This window comes from Pseudophryne corroboree, chromosome 2 (genome assembly GCF_028390025.1).
Source record: "Pseudophryne corroboree isolate aPseCor3 chromosome 2, aPseCor3.hap2, whole genome shotgun sequence".
Taxonomy (NCBI): domain Eukaryota; kingdom Metazoa; phylum Chordata; class Amphibia; order Anura; family Myobatrachidae; genus Pseudophryne; species Pseudophryne corroboree.
In genome coordinates, this window is record NC_086445.1 from 425,643,400 (window position 1) to 425,664,794 (window position 21,395).

A 21,395-nucleotide genomic window follows, 5' to 3' on the forward strand; every position below is an offset into this window, starting at 1 on the left:
AGACGTCTCAGACACCGTCAGGGGCTGTAAAACGCCCTTTACCTCAGTCGGTCGACACAGACCCAGACACGGACACCGAATCTAGTGTCGACGGTGAAGAAACAAACGTATTTTCCAGTAGGGCCACACGTTATATGATCTGCTAATTTCAAAGAAGTTATTGGCATTATATCCTTTCCCGCCAGAGGTTAGGACGCGCTGGGAAACACCCCCTAGGGTGGATAAGGCGCTCACACGCTTATCAAAACAAGTGGCGTTACCGTCTCCAGAAACGGCCGCCCTCAAGGATCCAGCGGATAGGAGGCTGGAAACTACCCTGAAAAGTATATACACTCATACTGGTGTTATACTGCGACCAGCCATTGCCTCTGCATGGATGTGCAGTGCTGGGGTGGTTTGGTCGGATTCCCTGACTGAAAATATTGATACCCTAGATAGGGACAGTATTTTATTGACTTTAGAGCAATTAAAGGATGCTTTTCTTTATATGCGAGATGCTCAGAGGGATATTTGCACTCTGGCATCGAGAGTAAGTGCGATGTCCATATCTGCCAGAAGAAGTTTATGGACGCGACAATGGTCAGGTGATGCGGATTCCAAACGGCATATGGAAGTATTGCCGTATAAGGGGGAGGAATTATTTGGGGTCGGTCTATCGGATTTGGTGGCCACGGCAACAGCCGGGAAATCCACCTTTTTACCTCAGGTCCCCTCCCAACAGAAAAAGACACCGTCTTTTCAGCCGCAGTCCTTTCGTTCCTATAGGAACAAGCGGGCGAAAGGACAGTCATATTTGCCCCGAGGCAAAGGAAAGGGTAAGAGAGTGCACCAAGCAGCTTCTTCCCACGAGCAGAAGCCCCCCCCGGCTTCTGCAAAGCCCTCAGCATGACGTTGGGGCTTTACAAGCGGACTCAGGGGCGGTGGGGGGTCGACTCAAGAATTTCAGCGCACAGTGGGCTCACTCACAGGTGGACCCCTGGATCCTGCAGATAGTATCTCAGGGTTACAGGTTGGAATTCGAGAAATCTCCCCCTCGCCGGTTCCTAAAGTCTGCTCTGCCAACGTCTCCCTCAGACAGGGCGACGGTATTGGAAGCCATTCACAAGCTGTATTCTCAGCAGGTGATAGTCAAGGTACCCCTCCTACAACAGGGAAAGGGGTATTATTCCACACTATTTGTGGTACCGAAGCCGGACGGCTCGGTAAGACCTATTCTAAATCTGAAATCCTTGAACCTGTACATAAAAAAATTCAAGTTCAAGATGGAGTCACTCAGAGCAGTGATAGCGAATCTGGAAGAAGGGGACTTTATGGTGTCCCTGGACATCAAGGATGCTTACCTGCATGTCCCAATTTGCCCTTCACATCAAGGGTACCTCAGGTTCGTGGTGCAAAACTGTCATTATCAGTTTCAGACGCTGCCGTTTGGATTGTCCACGGCACCTCGGGTCTTTACCTAGGTAATGGCCGAAATGATGTTTCTTCTGCGAAGAAAAGGCGTATTAATTATCCCTTACTTGGACGATCTCCTGATAAGGGCAAGGTCCAGGGAACAGCTGGAGGACGTAGTAGCACTAACCCAAATAGTGCTGCAACAGCACGGGTGGATTCTGAATTTTCCAAAATCTCAATTGACCCCGACGACACGTCTGCTGTTCCTGGGAATGATTCTGGACACGGTTCAGAAAAAGGTGTTTCTTCCGGAGGAGAAAGCCAGGGAGTTAGCCGAACTTGTCAGGAACCTCCTAAAACCAGGGAAAGTGTCTGTGCATCAATGCACAAGAGTCCTGGGAAAGATGGTGGCTTCTTACGAAGCGATTCCATTCGGCAGATTCCACGCACGAACTTTTCAGTGGGATCTGCTGGACAAATGGTCCGGATCACATCTGCAGATGCATCAGCGGATAACCTTATCGCCACGGACAAGGGTGTCTCTTCTGTGGTGGTTGCAGAGTGCTCATCTGTTAGAGGGCCGCAGATTCGGCATACAGGACTGGGTCCTGGTGACCACGGATGCCAGTCTAAGAGGCTGGGGAGCGGTCACACAGGGAAGAAACTTCCAGGGAGTATGGTCAAGCCTGGAGATGTCTCTTCACATAAATATACTGGAGCTAAGAGCGATTTACAATGCTCTAAGCCTGGCAAAACCCCTGCTTCAGGGTCAGCCGGTGTTGATCCAGTCGGACAACATCACGGCAGTCGCCCACGTAAACAGACAGGGCGGCACAAGAAGCAGGAGAGCAATGGCAGAAGCTGCAAGGATTCTTCGCTGGGCGGAAGATCATGTGATAGCACTGTCAGCAGTGTTCATTCCGGGAGTGGACAACTGGGAAGCAGACTTCCTCAGCAGACACGATCTACACCCGGGAGAGTGGGGACTTCATCCAGAAGTCTTCCACATGATTGTGAACCGTTGGGAAAAACCAAAGGTGGACATGATGGCGTCTCGCCTCAACAAAAAACTGGACAGGTATTGCGCCAGGTCAAGAGACCCTCAGGCAATAGCTGTGGACGCTCTGGTAACACCGTGGGTGTTCCAGTCAGTGTATGTGTTTCCTCCTCTGCCTCTCATACCAAAAGTACTGAGAATTATACGGCAAAGGGGAGTAAGAACGATACTCGTGGCTCCGGATTGGCCAAGAAGAACTTGGTACCCGGAACTTCAGGAGATGCTCACGGAAGATCCGTGGCCTCTACCTCTAAGACGGGACCTGCTTCAGCAGGGACCGTGTCTATTCCAAGACTTACCGCGGCTGCGTTTGACGGCATGGCGGTTGAACGCCGAATTCTAAGGGAAAAAGGCATTCCGGAAGAGGTCATTCCTACACTGGTAAAAGCCAGGAAGGAGGTGACTGCACAACATTATCACCGCATTTGGAGAAAATATGTTGCGTGGTGTGAGGCCAGGAAGGCCCCCACGGAGGAATTTCAATTGGGTCGATTCCTACATTTCCTGCAAACAGGATTGTCTATGGGCCTCAAATTGGGGTCCATTAAGGTTCAAATTTCGGCCCTGTCAATTTTCTTCCAGAAAGAATTGGCTTCAGTTTCTGAAGTCCAGACTTTTGTAAAAGGAGTACTACATATACAGCCCCCGGTTGTGCCCCCAGTGGCTCCGTGGGACCTTAATGTAGTTTTGGATTTTCTCAAATCCCATTGGTTTGAGCCACTCAAATCGGCGGATTTGAAATATCTTACATGGAAAGTAACCATGCTACTGGCCCTGGCTTCAGCCAGGTGAGTGTCAGAATTGGCGGCTTTATCGTATAAAAGCCCATATCTGATTTTCCATTCGGACAGGGCAGAACTGCGGACGCGTCCTCATTTTCTGCCTAAGGTGGTGTCAGCGTTTCACCTGAACCAGCCTATTGTGGTGCCTGCGGCTACTAGCGATTTGGAGGATTCCAAGTTGCTGGACGTTGTCAGGGCATTGAAAATATATATTTCAAGGACGGCTGGAGTCAGAAAATCTGACTCGCTGTTTATACTGTATGCACCCAACAAGCTGGGTGCTCCTGCTTCTAAGCAGACGATTGCTCGTTGGATTTGTAGCACAATTCAACTTGCACATTCTGTGGCAGGCCTGCCACAGCCTAAATCTGTCAAGGCCCATTCCACAAGGAAGGTGGGCTCATCCTGGGCGGCTGCCCGAGGGGTCTCGGCATTACAACTCTGCCGAGCAGCTACGTGGTCGGGGGAGAACACGTTTGTAAAATTCTACAAATTTGATACCCTGGCTAAAGAGGACCTGGAGTTCTCTCATTCGGTGCTGCAGAGTCATCCGCACTCTCCCGCCCGTTTGGGAGCTTTGGTATAATCCCCATGGTCCTGACGGAGTCCCCAGCATCCACTAGGACGTCAGAGAAAATAAGATTTTACTTACCGATAAATCTATTTCTCGTAGTCCGTAGTGGATGCTGGGCGCCCATCCCAAGTGCGGAATGTCTGCAATACTTGTACATAGTTATTGTTACAAAAAAATCGGGTTGTTATTGTTGTGAGCCGTCTGTTCAGAGGCTCCTACGTTTGTCATACTGTTAACTGGGTTCAGATCACAAGTTGTACGGTGTGATTGGTGTGGCTGGTATGAGTCTTACCCGGGATTCAAAATCCTTCCTTATTGTGTACGCTCGTCCGGGCACAGTATCCTAACTGAGGCTTGGAGGAGGGTCATAGGGGGAGGAGCCAGTGCACACCACCTGATCCTAAAGCTTTATTTTTGTGCCCTGTCTCCTGCGGAGCCGCTAATCCCCATGGTCCTGACGGAGTCCCCAGCATCCACTACGGACTACGAGAAATAGATTTATCGGTAAGTAAAATCTTATTTTCAGCTCCCTACCCCTGGGGATGGATATGTATATCACAGGTTATAAAATACAGGTGATTAGAGGCATCAGTGATGTCATCAAATAGTTATTAAAATAAAAAAAGTGTATAACATTATGAAAAAAATATAAAAAATTCACTTGTGTGAGTGCTATAGTCAAGCATTAATAATAGACTTCAAAAGGTTAATATTCACATCTTGTTCCACACTTTTCTATTATGGCGTGCCAGAACTGTAATATAAATAGGCTGCCCCAGTGTGTCCCTTGGACACTCCGGCAGCTCTACAGCAGTGCCAGATGCCAAATGCATGCAGGTGCCACAGGGCAGTGATAGTGCCACCCTCAGGGCCCTGTGTTCTCTGTGGCGGCACCGCTCACACACCCTTAGTTACAGCCCTTGATATAATGTCTGTCAGATTTATAGAAATGTTTACAGGCATGAGAACAATTGTTCAGGCAAAAATTAAAAAAGGTAAATGTACTTAAAGGCGATTTACTAAAGGTCAATTGCATCTAAAAACTTTCAAGGTTTATAATTGCAATTCCTTATATATACACACACAATGAAAAGAGAGTTATTCCTACATGATAACCGAAATGCAGATATCTCAGTTACATGCATTACATTTGCAAGCATATGGTAAGCCACCAGTACTGTATGAAATCGCAGAACACGATCAACTTTAATTGAGTCTTCTTGATTTTATTACTATGTAGGGAGCAAGTCATACTTCCCTACTCTCCCGGAATGGCCGAGAGGATCCCGAAAATCAGGTGGCGCTCCCGGCCAACCGGAAGAGTTGGAAAAGGGGAGAGGGGGGCGGCCTGGATTGCATGCCCTAATACTAAAGATATTGAGAGATGCTATCATGCTGAGGCTTCTAACACTATGCTGGAGGAAGAGAGATGCAGATGCACACTGCTAAAGGCCAATATATACACGGGAGAGATGTGTGCTGAGCGAACCGCTCAGCACACATCTCTCCCGCCGCTCAGCACAGCGCGATGTGTGCTGAACGATGCAGGGGAGGACGGGGGTGCTCATTTCACCCAGTGGGTGAAATGAGCGACGTGCTAGATTGAGCATGCATGCAGGCCAATCTAGCACCGGCGATAGCGATGCGCGGCCTATCGCTGAGGGGGGTACACACGAGTGATCTGTGCTTAAAATCTAAGCTATCTAGTCAGATTGCTTAGATCTTAAGCATGGATCTCTCCGTGAGTACACCCCTTAACACTAAGAACACTGATAGTAAGAATAATTGAAATTAAATTCTCACAAGTAACATGGAGTATAATTGAAGCTCTTAGCACACATTTGCGCAAATATGTGGGCCCATGTACCGCGACCAGGTGACTTCATCACTTGGGTTCCTAACACTATCACATTATTAGTTCTTCATCACATGGGTTCCTACCATTCCTAATACTATCACATTATTAAGAAAAAAACCCTCATAATGTGATAATGACGGTAGTGGTGACCTCTCTCCCGTGTCCTTCTCTGTGTCCAACAGTGGCAGGGGCCCGAAGCAGCTGCCTACACAGTCTATGCCTCAGGCCACCACATTAGTGTTTATGATCACTCTATTTATTAAGCTGTGACAACGCCATGTCCTTGAAGAAAGGTGTTAATTAAGCTTCTTCTTTTTCAATAAGAGGGCTACCAGAGAGAAGACACAGGATTTCCCCTACGGTGCTATGTTACTGATGAAAAGCTATGCTAAAAAGCACAGAAAACACCACTATCACACACAGAGGCAATTTTAAATCGGTGGGCCCATGTGCAGTCCCTGATTGGGGTCCTGCAGTCTTCTCCGGTGGTGCAGTAGACTCTGGTATTGTGCCAGAGTCTACTGCGCATGCGCAGGTCTCTGGGAACATGACACCCGTGCCGTGTTCCCCGGTCATCTCTATTGCGTATGCGTCAAGTGCCGTAACTAGGCATTTTAGTGCTGTGTGCAAGAAACGGCATTGGCGGCCCCCACCCCCACATGTAAAATATGGTAAAAATAAATAAATAGGGGCGTGGCTTCATGGAGAAGGGGCGTGGCCACTATATAATACCAATTCTTACTACGGTGCACAGTAGTCTCCATTATTCAAATTATGCTGCACAGTAGCGCCACTACACCAGGTAGAGCCCCTTTTACACATTACAGCAGACAGTCCCCCTTTTTACACATTACGGCAGACAGCGTCCCACTTTTTACACATTACGGCAGACAGCGCCCCCCTTTTTACACATTATCAGCCAGTCCCCCTTTTTACACTTTGCGGCTGACAGGAGAAAGAGAGAGAGACTTACCATCTCTCCCCGCTGGCAGTCAGGCTCCTCGTGCTGGCAGATCCCTCGGTGCAGGCAGGGGAGGAGGAAGGGGGACTGGAGCCGCAGCAGCGCTATGTAAATGGTAGTAGCGCCGCTGCAGCTGTCCCCTCTCCTTCCGTATTGGCTGCCCGCCGCCGCTGTGAATGCTGGGATGAAGGAACCGCATCCTAGCATTCACAGCAGCGCCGGGCAGCTAATACGGAAGGAGAGGGGACAGATGCAGCGGCGCTACTACCAATGACATAGCGCTGCTGCGGCTCCAGACCCCCTCCCTCCTCCTTCTCCGCTTCCTCCGGCGCTGCTCTCTCCACCCCAGCGCGGCGCACACAGCAGAGGCGGCATGTAATGAGTCAATTTGACTCATTATATGCAGCTGGCCGTTGCGCCCTCAGTGCAACTGCGCTGTGTGCCAGGCACACCTGGCACACACGTAGTTACGGCCCTGGTATGCGTGAATCACCGGAATTTTTTTTCCAAGTTATATTTGCAGCTCAGAAGCTAGCGCCGTGTCGTTGGACAGGTGAGTATAAGTGAATGGGTGTACCCGGGGGCCCATGTGCACTGCACAACTTGCACCCACTACAGATACACCAGTGAGCACACAAATACACTATGGGGGTAATTCCAAGTTGATCACAGCAGGAAATTTTTTAGCACTTGGGCAAAACCATGTGCACTGCAGGTGTGGCAGATATAACATTTGTAGAGAGAGTTAGATTTGGGTGGGTTATATTGTTTCTGTGCAGGGTAAATACTGGCTGCTTTATTTTTACACTGCAAATTAGATTGCAGATTGAACACACCCCACCCAAATCTAACTCTCTCTGCACATGTTATATCTGCCTCCCCTGCAGTGCACATGGTTTTGCCCAATTGCTAACAGAATTCCTGCTGCGATCAACTTGGAATTACCCCCCATGTAAGGTCACCTTGAAAATGCACCCACTGACCAAGCAGTAATAAATAGACCTAAATAAGGCAAAAGTTGTAATCAGTAGCAGATCTTCCTACGGGCACACGGGATTTTTGCCTGGGGTGCCGCCTGCCGGAGGGTGCCGCGGGCATCCAGAGGGTGCCGCCGCCGTGGCAAGATCCGCTACTGGTGGTTTCCCCCTGATGCTGTGCTGTCACTGCTGTGCAGTGCACGATGACATCTTCGCGCACCGCACGGCATTGTGGGACCGGCACATAGACGCTACGGGTCGTAATTGACCTCTAGTGTCTATGCTGTGCTATGAGAGAGACGTCATGACGTCTCTCCTATAGATCAGAGGAGCGGCGCCGGCGGACGGAGACGGAGGTCAGCAGCGGTCAGGAATCAGGAGCGGGGTTGGGGAGTATTAATTGAAAAAATATATATATTTTTATTTTTTGTAAGTGGCACAAACGGGGGCACAACTCTATACCTGACCTTTATGACCTTTATGAAGCCACACCCACATTTTTGCCCGGGGCGCCACAAGGGCTAGAACCAGCCCTAGTTGTAATGTAATAAGATCCGTAATCAGCTTTTTTAAACTTATCTTTTCAATACTCTCTTCGATGGCACCAAATTCCTCAGTTTTCTACAGCCGTTATACTTATTTCAGTGTCGTCTGCAGCCGTAGCTATGCCTATATACCCTGTACTTGTACTAGATTGTCTTGAATTGCAAGTTACTGTTTTCTTGTTTTGTTTATTTGATTATGTATTCTGTAATTGGGCGCTGCGGATTCCATGTGGCGTCATATAAATAAAATATAATAATAATCTACATATTATTGCCCTGCTTATTTTCAATAAAAATCCCATAAATGTCAGTCAGTCAAAAACACACACACACACACACACACACACACACACACACACACACACACACTACGGGTGTACTACGATATACCGGCGCTTGGGATCCCCACACCCAGCATACCGGTGCCAGGATCCCGACTGCCAGAATGCTGGCAGCGGGGCGAGTGCAAAAGAGCTTCTTGCGGGCTCGCTACGCGTGACACGCTATTTATTCTCCCTCCAGGAGTGTCGTGGACACCCCAAGAGGGAGAATGGTTGTCAGTATCCCGGTATGCAGAGCGGCGGGATCCCCACAGCCGGGATATCGAGTGCTTCCCACAAAACACCACCACCACAAAAATTCACTGCACAAAATCCTATAGTTAGTTACATGTACAGGTCTCTCCATAGATCTGACCTCCAATGTTGCATCTTCTGCTGACAGTGGCAAAAGTTATAAAGTTATATAGCTACAGTAGCAGAGGTGTACCGCTAAACCATGATGCACGAAGCAAATGCATGCTAAGGTCAGGGGCGCAGACAGCTGTGTCGGGCCCAGGTACTCAGAGGGGGGCGTGGCCAATGCCAATGTGTGGCCTGCCCCCCTCCTTAGGGAATAATGAAAAAAGTTTCTGTGCAACCAGGGTGCAAATGAGGCGCCAAGTGAGGAGCAAGGGGCGGCAGAGACAGCTGCTGGGGGGAGTGGTGGGTACAATCACTCACCCGCATGCACATCATGCAGGTAGAGACAGGACATTGTCTCTGCAGCTGCCTCTCTACCCAGCGCAGCACACTGCTGTGTGCTGGGCTGAGGAGAGAGGCTGCTGCTGCAGTAGTGTCCTCTCTCTCTCCCTGCTGCCTACAATGGGGAGGGGTGGGGGGGGGAGGAGGTAGTGGGACTTGGGCCCAGGTAAAGAGTACCAGCCCCCCCTCCTCCCCCATCTCGGTACTGCTGGCTGTGGTGCAGGGCAGGTCCTAGACCTTGTGGAGCTGCAAGGCGTGGCATGGCTCACTTGTTACTGTTCACTGAAGGGAAAACACAGGGCAAAGCACCGCAGGGGAAAGTGGGTGCATGCACCCAAAAGGGGGCATGGTTTTGTGAAACACCCCCTGATCATCATTTTAGGGGGCCGCTAGCGGCCATTTAATGCAAGGGAAAATCATATGCAGTCTGCCCCTGTTGGTGCTCCTGTCCTCCACTGTGCCTAGGAGCACTCGGTCTGCCCACACTACGCCCGATAGTTCCCAACTGTCCATATTTTCCAGGTGTGGTCTGAAATTCTGAAATCTCCAGAAATGTCCCTACTTTTAAGAGTCAATTGATAGTGCAGCTTTGATACTGGATACATTTACCACAATTTTCTCTGTTCCGTATTTAATGTGGAAAAAAAAAATATTTTTCAAATTCAAATTAAATCTCATTGCAGGAATCATAATTCCCCAAAGACTTCCTACAGACGACATATTGAATTATCTGTCCAACAGAAATATTTCCCTGAAAGTTCTATTTACTATTATACCCAGTGTGTACGTCTGGCACATCCAAAGTATGCTTCAGCTGTCACCATACCTCCCAACTGTCCCGATTTCGCAGTGTCCCACGGGCAGGGTGGGGGGGGGGGGAGCAGATGAGAAGGCTTTGATCACCCACTGCTCTGCTATGCAAAGCAGCAAAGGATCGCGCTGAATACATGCTGTGCGCAGGCGCACGGCACGTATTCAATGCTTGGAGGTGAGCAGGGGGTTGCCCAGCTGCTCCGTGAGCACTGGGCACACCACCACATTGAAGAAAAACGGGTCAGCGCCTATCTCGTCCTTGGCCATGCCCCCTTTCGGGACGCATGATGGTCCCAATAAGCATTTTTAAAAAGTTGGCAGGTATGCCGTCACTACAGTAGCCACTCTGGCGGTGCAACCTGCTATCCAGATGCATGGGCCATGGGTGAGCTGTGGCACCTCATGAACACTCTGGGGTCTATTCATGAAGCAGTGAAAAGTGTGGAGAAGCGAGCCAGTGGAGAAGTTGCCCATGGCAACCAATCAGCATTAAAGTAACATTTAAAATTTGCATACAGTTCAACTGTACGAAGCAGCTGATTGGTTGCAATGGGCAACTTCTCCATAGGTTTACTCTCCACACTTTTTACTGCTTCATGAATAGACCCCTCTGTGTGGCGGCACCACTCAAACACATTATCTATATATCTATGTACACACACACACACACACACACACACACACATATACACAATTACAGCACATTTACACTGACTTTCAGAACACTCCAAGAAAGGTATTTAAACTCCTCTGGGCCCAGGCCCGGTACATTAGTATTGACTGACGCCAGTTCTGCAACAGATCATTCACACCCTGTTACTGTTAATTTCACGGAATCCGGTCGGGATCCCAGCAGTCAAAATACTGACACCGACATACCAAATAGGGTCACAAGCCCGGCGCCGGAATACCATCCGGGATCCCAAATAGCCCGACTGACTAGTAAGCCGCACGGGAAGGACGGGGGGGCGCGGTGCTGGTTAGGTTTAGGCTGTGATGGGAGGGTTAGGCTGTGGGCCCGGGGGGGGGGGGGGGTGTAAGCCTAGGTTTAAGCACCACCAGGGAGGGTTAGGTTTAGGCTGCTAGAAGGGAGGGTTAGGGTCCCATTGGGGGAGGGTGAGTATACTTACCTTCCCCTGTCCACCTATTCCAAACATTGGGATGCCGTGGTTGGTATTCTGACCGCCAGCATCCTGCACGCCGGTATTTCAGTCCCAACCCATATACACTATGCTAGAGAACATGTACTGCAGAACTTACTTGGGAAGTTCCAAGTGGCAAAACTGACACTTCTCAACATACTAAACAGAATTTAAGGAGTTTTTCTTTATCCAAGTGAAGAAACAGATCTACATATGTTGAGGCAAGAGGTAAATTTGCTATTAGCCAATTAATATTATGATCTTCCTTTATAGCAAATTCTTCATAAAGCTTCCGCATTCATAGTAACATAGTAACATAGGGGTCGATTCTATTCGGCAACTAATGAATAGCGCCGGGAATTAGCTCCCGACGCTATTCAATTCAGCAACTAATTACCTGCAATTGTCGGGAATTCTTCTCTCATCCCCGGGGGATGAGAAGAGAAACCCGACAAAAGTGCTGCCTCGCGGCCGGCGCGAGGCTGATTCTGTCGGGAATCAGCCTCGCGCCGGGGAGTTAAGTCGGAGAATGCCCGTTCTCCCGACAATTCAACCTGTTTTATCGGCGAGAACGGGCCATCGCCGACGTAACTAGTTGCTGAATTGAATAGCGTCGGGAGCTAATTCCCGGCGCTATTCATTAGTTGCCGAATAGAATCGACCCCATAGTATCTAAGGTTGAAATAAAGACAATTGTCCATCGAGTTCAACCTATTTGTGGTCTCCTATGCAGGATTATTTGGTCTAAAATTTTGACTGATGCTGATGTCAGCAGTTGCATTTTATCCCTCTTTTTATTGTAACTATATTGCGTGACTATGCACCATAACCCTGGATATCCTTATCCATTAGGAATTTATCTAATCCAAGCCTTTACGCCGTATTGTGCGGAATCTCCACTCCTCTAACCTGAGCGAGTGTCCACGAGTCCTCTGTGTTGATCTAACCAAAAACAGGTCCCGCGCAAGCTCTGTGCATTGTCCCCTTATATATTTGTAGATGTTGATCATGTCCCCTCTTAGTCTCCTCTTTTCCAGTGTAAACATGCCTAGTCTTGCAATCCTTTCCTCATATTCCAGCGTCTCCATGCCCTTAATTAGTTTGGTCGCCCCCCTCTGAACCTTTTCTAGCTCCAGGATATCCTTTTTGTAGTATGGTGCCCAGAATTGTACACAGTATTCCAGGTGTGGCCTCACTAGTGATTTATATAACGGGAGTATAACACTCTCGTCCCTTGCATCAATTCCCCGTTTTATGCATGCTAATATCTTATTAGCCTTCTTTGCTGCAATCCTACTTTGGGTACTGCTGCTTAGTTTGCCATCTATGAGAACACCTAAGTCCTTTTCCAGTACAGAATCCCCTAATTTTACCCCATTTAGTATGTAGGTGTTATTTTTGTTCTTGTTACCACAGTGCATTACCTTACACTTGTCTGTACTGAAGCGCATTCTCCATTTGGCTGCCCATGCTTCTAATTTAACTAATGGGCCCTACACATATAAAGATCCGCCGTCGGGCAGCTCGGGGGGGGGGGGGGGGGGGGCAGTGACGGGGGAGTGAAGTTTCTTCACTCCCCCAGTCACCCGGCTCCACTGAAGTGCAGGCAAATATGGACAAGATCGTCCATATTGGCCTGCATGCACAGCCGACGGGGCACCAGCGATGAACGAGTGCGGGGCCGCGCATCGTTCATCGCTGGTGCCTCCACACTGAAAGATATGAACGTTATCTCGTTCAATAATGACCGAGATCGTTCATATCTTTGAGGAATATCGGCCAGTGTGTAGGGCCTATAAGTCGTTCTGAAGCAACTCAGCATCCTCCTCCGTATTTATAGCCTTACACAATTTGGTATCATCTGCAAAAATTGACGCCATGCTCTCTAGACCTTCTGTTAGGTTGTTAATGAAAATGTTGAACAATAGCGGTCCTAATACCAAGCCTTGTGGCACACCACTTAGCGCTTCAGTCCAATTTGATGTGCTAGCTGTCTAGGATTCCACCATCTATTTTCAGGTAGCAACTTTCTGCATTAGAAAATTGACTTTTTTTTTTTTTTTTTAATAAACAGGCACATTAATTCTCTTGTCCTCAGCAAACCTTTGTCATCTGCTTCTTACATGTTTTCTCCTGCTTTCTATAATTCAAAACATTTTAAAGTTGTGAAATTGGCACACACGTATTTCGAGCACACGCGTTGGCACCACTTCAATAATAAATATGTGGCTCTTTGCCTTATGGATTACTCAATTAATTTACTCTCATTTGGGCTACAAATAAATGTGATATCATTGCTTTTTAACAGTGTTGACATGTTTTCCATAGGAATAGGCCTGGACAAGTAGGTGGAAATCCATGACATAAAATACTCAATTATAGGCAGAAGAGTACATTTTAGTAAACATGATCATATTTTAAATTCCTCTTACTTCATTCCTGGGAGAGAGAACCAAGATGTATCAGGAGCTATAGGAAAATAAAGACTTCTAGCTGTATAATCACAGAAAAATCAAAGATTTTTTTAATATGTACTGGTTACTGCCAGGGGCGTTTTAAGAGAGGAGGGGACCGGTGTGCAGCCTCCGTTGCAGACCCCTCCTCTCCGGCAGCTAGTAGTAGACTCTGGCATAGTGCGTAAATCACTCGGAAATGGCTGCGGCAGCCATTTTCAAAGTGATTTGTTTCCGCACTGCAGGGCCGCCACGGGACTCCGGAGGGGTAAGTATAATATATGTTTGTGCGGTGTGGGCCACTTTGAACCTAAGGACCCGTGTACACCTCACACACTGCACCCATTATAGCAATGCCTATGGTTACTGCGTTGAGTCCATCTTTATGAGAACAGCAGATATTGGTAATTAAAAGAAGTAGTGACCTATATTTATTCCCAGCCTTATTTATTTCTGTACTGTAGATTTCCAAAAGCTATTGTTTCTGTACTTGTCATTACCTAAATAGGTGTCGCAATACGGCAGGAAAAACATTTCTTGCTACCAAGGCCAGATTAACAATGGGCCGGATGGAGCTCCAGCTCCAGGCCCCAGATAAATATAGGCCCATCACCATAACAGCATGATCATGATTAAGTGTCCAGCTGGTTACATGGTTGCCATAAATGATAATAATTAAAATTATATTTTCAATTTCCTCACAAAGTGATGCTGTTTTTATACTTTTACATATTTTGGAAGACATTGGGGTTTATAGTGTAGGGAGTGTACATGCCCATATGTCACTGGACACACCCAAACAACATTAGCCACACCTTCTCAATTTCTCACAATAGGCCCTTGATTATTTTCAGGCCCATGTGGACCTTAATCCGGCCCTGCTTGCTACTGCTATCTTGGTGGTTGTTGTATAAAGCACTGATTGGCACAAAAGAAGATTTTAGTCACCATTGTTATTTACTTTGTAAGCATATAAAATATCCAGACAATACATGGACATTTGAAGTGGAGAAAAGAAAATATTGATTTTTAATCAGTTATTACACCTGTAACAGGCTAATATAGGTGTCTCAGGGTTTTTCCTCAGTGGATCACTACCTGGGAGAACAGGCAAGTAAGCCTGTTAAGAGAAACCGATTTTATGACTGCGAGTACTGTGCACATGCTTATGTTTGTGGTTATAGCCTACCACTCAGAGATGGAACCAGTTTGTTTAGATAGAGCCCAGATGAGCTACTGTAGGGTTATTTTTATGTTTTCTGTGCTGCACAAAATAATAAGCTATGGCGAGTTGCACAAAAATCCTGGACTGGTGTGCTGTTCCCTGGGGTGTTTGGAAGTGTCCATTTACGCCAGGAGAGGGCACCCCTACCATGATCTCCTCACTAGATATACAATAAGTATATATAGATATATAATAAAGAAATCCAGTTCACTGTGATATAAACATTGTTTTGTTAAAACACACTGGGGCAGATGTACTAAGCTTTGGACAGTGATAACGTGGGGAGGGATAAAGTACCAGCCAGTCTACTCCTAACCAGAGCCAGCAACACAAATCTCGGTGCCCTGCACAATGATTTATTTGCCCCTCCCTCCTCTATAACAGCCTCCCACCTACCCCACTACCCCTCGACCCCTGCAACCACACAAATATTAATATTACCACAGGCTGGATAGGAGCAGGACAAATAACAGGGTCAAATTCATGAGCCATCAGACATTCACTTACACTTAGGGGCAGATTCAATTGGCCATGGGTGTAGCACAGTTGCAGCTTACTCGTTTGACGCCCCAGGTTAAATTACTTGCCAATTTCCAACCACTGTGAGCTCGTATTTTACTCATGTTAACTCATAGCTTCTTGGTTAAATGGCCAGAGCTATGGAATTACCCTGCGTCTTACTCCATGGTGTAGCTGAAGTAACTTAATAGCGAACATCAGAGCTGCAACCATGCGGCAAGTCCGATGGCTAACAGAATCTACCCCTTGTACTGTACCACTGGACACTAAGCAAAAGCCTTCTCTTTCTGATGGATAAAGACAGAGGGATACTGCACCCCGTGCCCGCTTTACCAGGAGGCCCACAGCCAGAGCATACTGACATCACTAGTTCTCCCTCTCATGCAGCAGCAGAACTAGGCAGCCAGAATGCGAGCAGGACAGTATGCAGTGTAGACAGAGACACAGGGGTATTAGGTTTGAGCTACAGATGAAACTTCACAAACAGAGGAGAGATAGAGGGGGTAGAGAGCTGTAAGTGACCCAGGGATCCCAGCTTCTCCTCCTCCCTGCCTGATGTCTGGGTCCTGTGTAACTGGTCATCTAACAAGAGCATTCGGGGCTAGAGAGAGAGAGGCACACTGTAAGTAGTACAGAGGCTGCTGCTATTCTTGCATGTGACAAGATAAATAATAGATTACATTTTCCTAGGCGTATTTTAAGATTATTTAAGTTGTCTTTGTTCCACTACAATAAAACTTTATAAAATAGTTGTTTCTCAATTAGGTGGAGCTATAAAGAGTACCCAGGCATTATTACACTATTCGTGTAAATCTAATATACACCATTGGTTTAAATTTAATATACACAATCTATACTTCTCAACAACACCCATTCCAGGAGGGACAAACTGCTCTCTACCTGGGCTTCCTTTTTAATGTACTGTATGATTGCAATGACCTATGATGAAATACCTTTCTTATCAATTAAATAGTTCAACACAGGTGACACCAATCATATATTAGAGGGAAATCCTGGTAGAGAGCATTTTTCCCTCTTGGAATGGGTCATGTTGGGATGTATGCACATTCTTATATAATACACCCCTCTCCCCCTTCCCATGGGCCCACTCGTCTTACGTGCCCCAGGCCACCCCAAGGCTTAATCCGGACCTGCCTGGCAGTAGGCCCATATAAGTGCACTGAGCTCCTTTACGTTAAAAGTTTATGGATATAAAGAGGAGGGTTTAAGCAAAAATGGCAGAGCAATATAAGGCCTCACTTAGAACAGGTGGTGTGTCCCCTACCATTATCGACTACACGGAATATGAGGAGGATGGGAGATAGATGATTCCGACAGAGCTTGTAAATGGCGTAAATGTTCATGACGGGGCAGTACGGATGGTGTAATGGTTCGCATTACTGCCTCACAGCACTGAGGTCATGGGTTCAATTCCCACCATGGCCCTAACTGTGTGGAGTTTGTATATTCTCCCCGTACTTGCGTGGGTTTCCTCTGGGTACTCCCATTTCCTCCCACAATCCAAAAATATACTGGTAGGTTAATTGGTTCCCAACAAAATTAACCCTAGCGTGAATGTGTGTATGTACATGTGATAGGGAATATAGATTGTAAGCTCCACTGGGGCAGGGACTGATGTGAATGGCCAAATATTCTTTGTAAAGGGCTGCGGAATGTGTGCGCTATATAAATAACTGGTAATAAATAAATAAATTAATGATACAGATGAACCCAGAGGTGGATTCCCCACTAGGCACGTATTGTACATTCCTAGAGGCACCACTAGTGCAAACTATAGTAAAAAAAAAATATATATATATATAAAGTTTGCCCAAAGACTGATTGAAAAAAAGAAAGAGGTCACCTGATAAATCCACTGATGTAAAAAATCTGATCAAACCACTGATGTGCAATGTTCAATGCAATATGTAAAGTTATTGTATGTATAGCTATGAAAATATAGGCGAGACATCAGTTACCAGATGGGAGTCAAATTGTTATCCATCTTTTGAAGACATGTCTGTTACTTTTCACGGTAGTCATCCTAATTTTTCTTTCTGATCCCCAGGGGTAAATTTACTAAAGCTTCTAAAACAGAAAATTGGTTATGTTGCCCATAGCAACCAGTCACATGCCATCATTTTCTAAAAGGCAATAGAGAAATGATAGACAGCATCTGATTGATTGCTATAGGCAACATCACCAGTTCTCCGATTTAGAATCTTTGGTAAATTTAATCCCCCCCCCCCCCAATAAAAAAATAAAAAATCTTGATGCAAGGAGTAAAATGCAATAGCTGCACTCTAAATCACACGAAACCTGAAGCAGTTGTCTCATCTCACAGTGGCACCAGTTAATGGTTGGTCTGCAAAGGGTCAAAAAGTCACAGCATCATATGGGCTTTCCTTGCAAAGCGGGATTTAAACCCCTATATCCTTAGATCTGACAGCTGCCCTTAAGCATATAAGTTTTTTTTGTTTCTTAAGGCCCACACACACTGAGCGATTTTGAGCTGAAAGCAGGTCACTTTTGGTGTGTTGAGTTGCTTTCAGCTCAAAACCGCCCAGTGTGTATGCACAAGTGTTGAGCGGTGAGCGCTGATGCACGCTCCCCCTTCATCGCTGGCAGCCGCCGTTCATCTACTGGTATTACCAGTAGGTGAGCGGCGGGGTGAACGGCTTTCCATAGCGTCCTGCTATGGAAAGCCGCTCACCCCCGCTGACATCGCTGGGCAGAGGGAAAAATCGCTCAGTGTGTATATACCTTAACAGTATATTTGGTCACAAATAAAGTTACTCCTGTAATGAGACTTAAGTCATACTTGCCTACTCTCCCGTATTGTGCCCCCCGCCCCCTCCCCACCCACTCCACCTCCGATATTCAACCTTCCACAGAAGAGAGATGGATAAATTAATGAAAGGCTCATCTTTTCAATATGGAGATTGATGTTCTGTCTCTACTTAATGTTAGTATAAATTAGTGATCTTAATTCAATGAACATATATCAAAGACAATAATGCTTTACATGATCATAATTTCCCAGTACAACAGATAATCTTTCTCTGTTCTACACTGAAATGTAAAAAGCTAGGTTATGCTCTCCCCAGCTATGGTATGAGCCTGATTTAGAAATCAGTACCCACAGCAGCTGCATCTTTGTAGAATGTTCCCTGCCGCTACCCTCAAAATGGCTGCAGCATGTCAGTCATGCTGCGTCTTGGGGCACTGCACGTAACAACGAAGGACCCACTCTGCACATGCACAATATTGGTCCCGCGCATACGCAGTCCACCAGCCATCGGAGTAGTATGCAAACCATCGGGTATATTTACTAAAAGCCCATTTTCTTTTTCTTTTCTTTTAATTGATGTATTTCAGGGGAAATGGTAGGATATACCGGCAGACGGGTTGCCGGTTGTCAGTATACCGACAGTGGCATCCAGTCTGCCGGAATCTCAGCAGCGAGTCCCCTCGCAGGCTCGATGCACTTGCCATGCTTCAGGGACCGGTGGCTTATTTCGCTCACCCAGGTTCTATTCCCACTCGGTCAGGCTGCCGACCGTCGTTAAAATTCGGTCAATCTCCTGAACGCCGGTATCCAGACTGCCGGCATTTTAACTGCATCTCGTTATAGCATGGCATGGCTGTCGTTAACGAAGACCTCCCTCGTCTGAACATGTACAGACGAGAGAGGGGGTCGTTAATGATGCACGGGAGCGCGCATCGTTAATTACATTGAGTGTACACACTGGACAAAACTGTGATACAGGTTGAACCCGATGGGCTTTTTACCTCTTTTCAACCTCATTCAACCTCATTAACAATGTTACTATGTGAAAGATCTGCGTAATGTGTGTTTTTGCCAATGAAAGACAATATTAATTTAAAATCATTTTCCATTGGTCTGAAAGCGATAAATATTGATGAAACTGATCTTTAGTAAGTAATTATAACCCCTAAGCATATTTGTTTGATCTGACAACAAATGGACAGATTAATTTATTTAACTACTAATAAATTATTTTATAGATAACAATTTATTATATAATAATAATTTAGCAGCTAATTATGCATGGTGCTTGATTCAATCAGCTGGCTTTACCTTGCTCTTTAAATCCTGAGTACTTTTCCACAAAGCCTCAGGAGATGCAAGGAAAAAGTCTGGGATAAAAAGCATGGCCTTTGGGTTTAACACGTGGGTAAACCCATGCATTCTACATCTAACCCGGAATGTATGGATCAGCATGTGGGTAAAATATTGAATAGGTCTGGCCGTGAAACCCGGATCCATTCCCTGTGCGGCTAATTGGATTCCCCCAAAGAGTGTTTTATGTGACAGCTCCATATTTTCATTGTATTTTTCTACATGATATATTATTTCCATTTGGGGAGGTTGGGATACAGTACCTCCGACTGTAAAGAAGGCAGCAGACAATTAGGAGTGCTCCAAGAATTGTTGGTATCTGTGTGGTATCTATCCTTATATTACTCTCACTCTTAAATCATTACATGACATGGTATGCTCTATTAATCAATGAGTTAATAAAAGAAAACATAATTTTCTTTACTTCTGGTTAGAGATATGTGAAGTTGGCAAGTTGAAGCTTGTATGTATAAACAAAGAGGAGGGCAGCATGTACGCCTTAGTGACATTTTGGAAAGGATACAGGACTCTGCACTTTCTATAATTAGCACAGATACATCATACTTGTCAGCTCAGCACTAACAAAAAAGATCACAGAGAACTACAGTATGTAGTGAGGCATTTACAGTAATGATACCTTCAATTGCTATCGTTATTCCTTAGCACATGTGGTCACTTTCATGTTTCTATGTAGCATGTGCAACAATTTAGTTTTTAAAATATGAAACTGCCTATTCCTAACAGTAACACAGATATATTTGATATATTTGAGATATATATATATATATATAGATATATATATATATATATATATATATATATATATCAAACAAATACTCTCCCTTTGCGCTAATTTGTAAAACCTGTCACCCTGAATAAATATGTACGTAAACTATTTGGTATAGGCAGCCTGATTCAACTAAGTCCCCTGTTAGAAGGGACTGGAAATAAGGAATATACAACAATAGAAGAATTGGCGCCAGGGGGTCACATCAACTCCCACTATTCCAACCCCTAATTGGTTAATACTTTTTTATAAAATAATAACAACATGTTCCATCATGAAACATTTATTAAAAACATATTCAAATTAATATAGAGGAGATATATTATTCCACACTTTAAGATGTATGACTCTTAGCGCTGAATACAGATGTTGAAGGATCACAACAATCTCCTCCTTCTCCTTATAGTTGGTTCGGAGATAGCTTCACAACACAGACAACCCAACGCGTTTCGTCTTATACAAAAATTTCATCAGGGGTATCTCTACAATTGTAAAAAATCTTATCAGAACTAAAAATAATTGTTCCTTAATAAAAATGCATAATACATTCAATCAAAATATATGAGGAACATATCATTATAATAGAACAAGGATATATCAGAGCAGACAGAATGAAAAGGAAGAAAATTACAATTGAATCTTGGGTCCTACCTCAAGCAGCTGAGAAGTACAGTAGTTTATACAAACAGTATAATGCGACAAAACTTGTTCATACATGCATGATGGAAACTTCAATATAACACCGAGGCTTTCTGATGAACAATCAGTGTGGCCTAATTGGAAAGATATTGACCTCATCATATATACTGAGTGTTCATATTATATTATATATGTAATAAAAATATATCATAATGTCCCCTCACATACCTTGTGGTGAGAACTTGTACAAAAATTCGGAAACCAAGGTACTGAAGGGTCACTTAGAAGGAAAACCTAATAAATTCATATTTAGGGCAAATTAGTGAATGGTCATTATCAGATATTTAATTAGTCAATGATATCAGTTTTGACTTAGGATAATTGATGCATTTTATAATGAAACCGTATTTAAAGAACAACCTCCCGTTTTAGGTATAACATTTATTGGAGGTTTTTAAGACAAAAACTCTATTGCTGATCACTACTACCATTCTGGCCCATAGCA

At 45.5% G+C, this 21,395-nt stretch overlaps 1 protein-coding gene across 26 annotated transcripts in view; it reads right to left on the minus strand.

The window, feature by feature from the left end:
• ABI3BP (ABI family member 3 binding protein) overlaps positions 1–21,395 on the minus strand; it is an 860,645-nt gene that overhangs the window by 815,517 nt on the left and 23,733 nt on the right. The window lies entirely within an intron of this gene.